Below are 8,017 nucleotides of genomic sequence, written 5' to 3'. Positions count from 1 at the left end.
ATCGTCACATTGGCCGTTTTTCTCTCAGAAACGCTTATATTGATCGTCTGCAAACTTATGTCGCGTGGTGCGGTATGCGGAGACACTAAAAGCAAGACACTAGACAGAGAAGAAGCTTCTAAGTTGATGTAATCGGCCAGTAAGAACTAGTAAAAATCAAGTTTTAGTTATCTATTATTGACTTATTAGCCGGCTTTGGTGCCTTGGACATGACCGAGGACCTTAAGATTTGGCATGAAACGAGATGTGCCAGCCACGTTACACGAGAGAATGCGAAAAGTGTTCATATGTAGTAAAAACCTAAGAAATCGGCCCGTTTGCTCCATTTCCTATCGCATCGACGTAATTCCAGATCTTCACATTGGCCGCTTTTCTCTCTGAAATGCTTACATTTATCGTCCTCAAACGTATCTCCCATGGTGCGTATGCGGAAACAGTAAAAGCAACACACTAGAACACAGAAGAAGCTTACGTTGATGTAGTCGGCCAGTAAGAAGCTGTACATTTAAAATTTTAGTTATCGATTATTAACTTATTAGCCGGCTTTTGTGCTTTGGACATGACCGAGGACCTTAAGACTTGGCATGCAACGAGGTGTGGCAGCCACGTTACATGAAAGAATGTGAAAGGTGGTCATATGTAGTAAAAACCTAAGAAATCAGCCCGTTTGCTCCATTTGATACCGCATCGACGTAATACCAGATCGTCACATTGCTCGCTTTTCTCTGTGATACGCTTACTTTCGTCTGCAAACTTATGTCGCGTGGTGCGGTATGCGGAGACACTAAAAGCCACACACTAGAACACCGAAGACGGTTCTAAGTTGATGTAATCGGCCAGTAAGAGGCTGTACAATTTAAGTTTTAGTTATGGATTAGTGATTTGTTAGCCGGCTTTGGTGCCTTGGACATGACCGAGGTCCTTAAGATTTGGCATGAAACGAGGTGTGGCAGCCACGTTACACCACAGAATGTGAAAAGTGTTCATATGTAGTAAAAACTTAATAAATCGGCCCGTTTTCTCCATTTGCTATCGCATCGAAGTAATGCCAGATCGTCACAACGGCTGCTTTTCTGTCTGAAGCGCTTACATTTATCGTCTGCAAACGTATCTCGCGTGGTGCGGTATCCAGAGACACTAAAAGCAACACACTACAATACAGAAGAAGCTTCTAAGTTGATATAATCGGCCAGTAAGAAGAAGTAAAATTCAGGTATTAGCTATCGATTATTGACTTATTAGCCGGCTTTGGTGCCTTGGACATGACCGAGGTCCTTAAGCATTGGCATGAAACGAGGTGTGGCAGCCACGTTACACGAGAGAATGCGAAAAGTTTTCATATGTGGTAAATACCTAAGAAATCCACCCGTTTTCTCCATTTGCTATCGCATCGACGTAATGCCACATCGTCACAACGGCCGCTTTTCTCCCTGAAACGCTTACATTTATCGTCAGCAAACTTATGTCGGGTGGTGCGGTATGCAGGGACACTGAAAGCAACACACTAGAACACAGAAGAAGCTTTTAAGTTGATGTAATCGGCCGGTAAGAGGCAGTACAATTCAAGTTTTAGTTATCGATCAGTGATTTGTTAGTCGGCTTTTGTGCCTTGGACATGACCGAGGATCTAGGAATTTCACATGAAACGAGGGGTTGCAGCCACGTTACACGAGAGAATGCGAAAAGTGTTCATATGTAGTAAAAAGCTAAGAAATCGGGCCTTTTTCTCCGTTTGTTATCGCATCGAAGAAATGCCAGATCGTCACATTGGTCGCTATTCTGTTTGAAACGTTTATTTTTATTGTCTGCAAACTTACGTTGCGTATTGCGGTATGCGGAGACACTAAAAGGAACGCACTAGAACACAGAAGAAGATTCTAAGTTGATGTAATTGGCCAGTAAGAGTCAGAACAACTCAAGTTTTAGTTATCGATTGTTGACTTGTTAGCCGGCTTTGCTCCCTTGGACATGACCGAGGCCCTTAACATTCGGCATGAAACGAGGTGTGGCAGCCACGTTACACCACAGAATGTGAAATGTGTTCATATGTTGTAAAAACCTAAGAAATCGGCCTGTTTTCTCCATTTGCTATCGCATCGAAGTAATGCCAGATCGTCACATTGGCCGCTTTTCTCTGTGAAACGCTTACATTCATCGTCTGCAAACTTATGTCGTGTGGTGCGGTATGCGGAGACACTATAAGCAACACACTAGAACACAGAAGATGCTTCTAAGTAGATGTAATCGGTTAGTAAGAAGCAGTAGAATTCAAGTTTTAGTTATCGATTATTGAATTATTCTCCTGCTTTGGTGCCTTGGACATGTACGAGGACCTTATGATTTGACATGAAACGATGTGTGGCAGCCACGTTACACGAGAGAATGTGAAAAGTGTAGTGTTCATATGTAGTAAATAACCTGAGAAATCGGCCCGTTTGCTCCATCCGCAATCGCATCGACGTAATGCCAGATCGTCACATTGGCCGCTTTTCTCTGTGAAACGCTTACATTCATCGTCTGCAAACTTATGTCGTGTGGTGCGGTATGCGGAGACACTATAAGCAACACACTAGAACACAGAAGATGCTTCTAAGTTGATGTAATCGGCCAGTAAGAAGCAGTACAATTCAAGTTTTTGCTATCGATTATTGACGTATTAGCCGGCTTTGGTGCCATGGACATGACCGAGGACCTTAATAATTGGCATGAAACGAGGTGTGGCAGTCACGTTACACGAGAGAATGTGAAAGTGTTCATATGTGGTAAAAAAACTATGAAATCGGCCCGTTTTCTTTTGTGGCGGTGTTCGTAGCGACAAACAATTCACTGTAGAAACGGCTTACGAAATCACCGCCACACTTTTAATAGCGGGCCGACCGGTCCGCTGGATCAGTGAACAGAAAGATGAAAACCCAAACACTCTGATTAAATAAAAGTCGGTACTTAGCTTTATTATAGAAGATACAGAAACACCCTAGTGAACTCCGTGTCTACAGAGAACTGTGTAGTTCGACTCGGAGCGGTTAAGTCAGCGTTGGCTGACGACAAACAACAACTCTGCTGCGATGAACACACAACTGACTAGCAAGTACTCAATTCGGTGGCGAGTATACAACTGAGCGGTGAATACAGAACTGTCCTAGCGCTCGCGACTCCAGCGTTTAATAAGCCAGAATCCAGCGGTGGCGCGCGCAGACTTGCGGCGATTTCCTGTATCACTGGCGCTGCTTATGCGGACGGCGTCCGGACTTTGATGCTGCCAACCTTTTGGCAGCGGGCTCGGGTGGCATTACTGGTTAGGATATAACATTTTCTCCTTTTGATGCCGCATCGAAGTAATGCGAGATCGCCACATTGGCCGCTTCTCTGTCTCTAACGCTTACATTTATCGTCTCCAAACTTATGTCGCGTAGTGCGGTATGCGAAGACACTAAAAGCAACACACTAGCACACAGAAGAAGCTTCTAAGTTGATGTAGTCGGCCAGTAAGAGGCAGTACAATTCAAGTTTTAGCTATCGATTATTGACTGATTAGCCGGCTTTGGTGCCTTGGACATGACCGAGGACCTTAAGATTTGGCATGAAACGAGGTCTGACAGCCACGTTACACGAGAGAATGTGGAAAGTGTTCATATGTAGTAAGAACCTAAGAAATCGGCCCGTATGCTCCATTTGCTATCGCATCGACGTAATGCCAGATCGTCACATTGGCCGCTTTTCTCTGTGAAACGCTTACATTCTTCGTCTGCAAACTTATGTCGCGTGCTGCGGTATGCGGAGACACTAAAAGGATCACACTAGAACACAGAAGAAGCTTCTAAGTTGATGTAATCGGCCAGTAAGAAGCAGTACAATACAAGTTTTAGTTATCTATTATTGACTTATTAGCGGGCTTTGGTGCCTTGGACATGACCGAGGACCTTAAGATTTGCCATGAAACGAGATGTGCCAGCCACATTACACGAGAGAATGCGAAAAGTGTTCATATGTAGAAAAAACCAAATTATCGGCTCGTTTTCTCCATTTGCTATCGCATTGAAGTAATGCCAGATCGTCACAATGGCCGCTTTTCTGTCCTAAACGCTTACATTCATCGTCTGCAAACTTATGTCGCGTGGTGCGGCATGTTGCGATTCTAAAAGCAACACACTAGAACACAGAAGAAGCTGCTATGTTGATGTAATGGGCCAGTAAGGATCACAACAAATCAAGTTTTAGTTATCGATTATTGACTTATTAGCCGGCATTGGTGCCTCGGACATGACCGAGGAGCTTAGGATTTATCATGAAACGAGGTGTGGCAGCCATATTACACGAGAAAATGTGAAAAATGTTCATATGTAGTAAAAACCTATGAAATCGGCTCGTGTTCTCCATTTGCTATCGCATCGACGTAATGCCAGATCGTCACATTGGCCGCTTTTCTGTCTGAAACGATTACATTCATCTTCTGCAAACTTATGTCACGTGGTGCTGTATGCGGGGACACTGAAAGCAACACACTAGAACACGGAAGAAGCTTCTAAGTTGATGTAATCGGCCAGTAAGTGGCTGTACAATCCAAGTTTTAGTTATAGATTAGTGATTTGTTAGTCGGCTTTGGTGCCTTGGACATGACCGAGGTCCTTAAGATTTGGCATGAAACGAGGTGTGGCAGCCACGTTACACCAGAGAATGTGAAAAGTGTTCATATGTTGTAAAAACTTAATAAATCGGCCCGTTTTCTCAATTTGCTATCGCATCGAAGTAATGCCAGGTCGTCACATTGGCAGCTTTTCTCTTTGAAACGCTTACATTCATCGTCTGCAAACTTATGTCGCGTGGTGCAGTAAGCGGAGACACTAAAAGCAACACACTACAACACAGAAGAAGCTTCTAAGTTGATGCAATCGGCAGTAAGGATCAGTACAATTCAAGTATTAGCTATCGATTATTGACTTATTAGCAGGCTTTCGTGCCTTGGACATGACCGAGGACTTTAACATTTGGCATGAAACGAGTTGTGGCTGCCACGCTACACGAGGGCGTGTGAAAAGTGTTCATATGTAGTAAAAATCTAAGAAATCGGCCCGTTTTCTCCATTTGCTATCGCATTGAAGTAATACCAGATCGTCACATTGGCCGCTTTTATCTCTGAAACGGTTACATTAATCGTCAGCAAACATATGTCACGTGGTGCGGTATGCGCAGACACTAAAAGCAACACATTAGAGCACCGAAGAAGCTTCTAAGTTGATGTAATCGGCCAGTAAGAAGCAGTACAATTCAAGTATTAGCTAACGATTATTGACTTATTAGCCGGCTTTGGTGCCTTGGACATGACCGAGGTCCTTAAGCTTTGGCATGAAACGAGGTTTGGCAGCCACGTTACACGAGAGAATGCGAAAAGTTTTCATATGTAGTAAGTACCTAAGAAATCCACCCGTTTTCTCCATTTGCTATCGCATCGACGTAATGCCACATCGTCACAACGGCTGCCTTTCTCCCTAAAACGCTTACATTTATCAACAGCAAACTTATGTCGCGTGGTGCGGTATGCAGGGACACTGAAGGTAACACACTAGAACACAGAAGAAGCTTCTAAGTTGATGTAGTCGTCCAGGAAGAAGCAGTCAATTCAAGTTCTAGTTATCGATTATTGACTTATTAGCCGGCTTTGCTGCCTTGGACATGACCGTGGACCTTAAGATTTGGCATGAAACGAGATGTGCCAGCCACGCTACACGAGAGAATGCGAAAAGTCTTCATATGTAGTAAAAACCTAAAAAATCAGGTCGTTTTGTCCATTTGCTATCGCATCGAAGTAATGCCAGATCGTCACAATGGCCGCATTTCTGTCCTAAACGCTTACATTCATCGTCTGCAAACTTATGTCACGTGGTGCGGTATGATGCGATTCTAAAAGCAACACACTAGAACACAGAAGAAGCTGCTATGTTGATGTAATGGACCAGTAAGGATCACAACAAATCGAGTTTTAGTTATCGATTACTGACTTATTAGCCGGCATTGGTGCCTCGGACATGACCGAGGTCCTTAACATTTGGCATGAAACGAGGTGTGGCAGCCACGTTACACGAGAGAATGTGAAAAGTGTTCATATGTAGTAAAAACCTATAAAATCGGCTCGTGTTCTCCATTTGCTATCGCATCGAAGTAATGCCAGATCGTCACATTGGCCGCTTTTCTCTCTGAAAAGCTTACATTTATCGTCTGCAAACTAACGTCGCGTGCTGCAGTATGCGGAGACACTTAAAGCATAACACTAGAAACCAGAATAGGCTTCTAAGTTGATGTAATAGGCCAGTAAGAAGCAGTACGATTCACGTTTTAGTTATCGATTATTGACTTATTAGCAGGCTTTGGTGCCTTGGACATGACCGAGGACCTTAAGATTTGGCATAAAACGAGATGTGGCATCCACATTACACGAGAGAATGTGAAAAGTGTTCATATGTAGTAAAAACCTAAGAAATCGGCTGGTTTGCTCCATTTGCTATCGCATCGACGTAATGCCACATCGTCACAACGGCCGCTTTTCTCCCTGAAACGCTTACATTTATCGTCAGCAAACTTATGTCGCGTGGTGCGGTATGCCGGGACACTGAAAGTAACACACTAGAACACAGAAGAAGCTTCTAAGTTGATGTAGTCGGCCGGTAAAAAGCAGTCAATTCAAGTTTTAGTTGTCGATTATTGACTTATTAGCCGGCTTTGGTGCCTTGGAGATAACCGAGGATCTTAAGATTTGGCATGAAACGAAGAGTGGCAGCCTCGTTACACGAACGAATGTGAAAAGTGTTCATATGTACTAAGAACCAAAGAAATCGGCCCGTTTTTTGCATTTGCTATTGCATCGAAGTAATGCCAGATCGTCACATTGGCCGCTTCTCTCTCTCAAACACTTACATTTATCGTCTGCAAACTAATGTCGCGTGCTGCGGTATGCGGAGACACTAAAAGCATCACACTAGAACACGGAAGAAACTTCTAAGTTGATGTAATCGGCCAGTATGAAGCAGTACAGTTCATGTTTTAGTTATCGATTATTGACTTATTAGCCGGCTTTGGTGCGTTGGACATGACCGAGGACCTTAAGATTTGGCATGAAACGAGGTGTGGCAGCCACGTTACACGAGAGAATGTGAAAAGTGTTCATATGTAGTAAAAACCTAAGAAATCGGCTGGTTTGCTCCATTTGCTATCGCATCGTCGTAATGCCAGATCGTCACGTTGGCCGCTTTTCTGTCTGAAACGCTTACATTTATCGTCTGCAAACTTATGTCGCATGGTGCGGTATGCAGAGACACTAAAAGCAACACACTAAAATACAGAAGAAGCTTCTAAGTTGATATAATCGGCCAGTACGAAGCAGTACAATTCAAGTATTAGCTATCGATTATTGACTTACTAGCCGGCTTTGGTGCCTTGGACATGACCGAGGTCCTTAAGCTTTGGCATGAAACGAGGTGTGGCAGCCACGTTACTCGAGAGAATGTGAAAAGTGTTCATATGTAGTAAAAACCTAAGAAATCGGCTGGTTTGCTCCATTTGCTATCGCATCGACGTAATGCCACATCGTCACAACGGCCGCTTTTCTCCCTGAAACGCTTACATTTATCGTCAGCAAACTTATGTCGCGTGGTGCGGTATGCCGGGACACTGAAAGTAACACACTAGAACACAGAAGAAGCTTCTAAGTTGATGTAGTCGGCCGGTAAAAAGCAGTCAATTCAAGTTTTAGTTGTCGATTATTGACTTATTAGCCGGCTTTGGTGCCTTGGACATAACCGAGGATCTTAAGATTTGGCATGAAACGAAGAGTGGCAGCCTCGTTACACGAACGAATGTGAAAAGTGTTCATATGTACCAAGAACCAAAGAAATCGGCCCGTTTTTTGCATTTGCTATTGCATCGAAGTAATGCCAGATCGTCACATTGGCCGCTTTTCTCTCTGAAACGCTTATATTGGTCGTCTGCAAGCTTATGTCGCGTGGTGCGGTATGCGGAGACACTA

Source organism: Schistocerca serialis, chromosome 3, assembly GCF_023864345.2.
Source record: "Schistocerca serialis cubense isolate TAMUIC-IGC-003099 chromosome 3, iqSchSeri2.2, whole genome shotgun sequence".
In the NCBI taxonomy this organism is placed as follows: Eukaryota; Metazoa; Arthropoda; class Insecta; order Orthoptera; family Acrididae; genus Schistocerca; species Schistocerca serialis.
The sequence above is the reverse complement of the archived record's forward strand: the minus strand, read 5'-3'. Positions refer to the sequence as shown.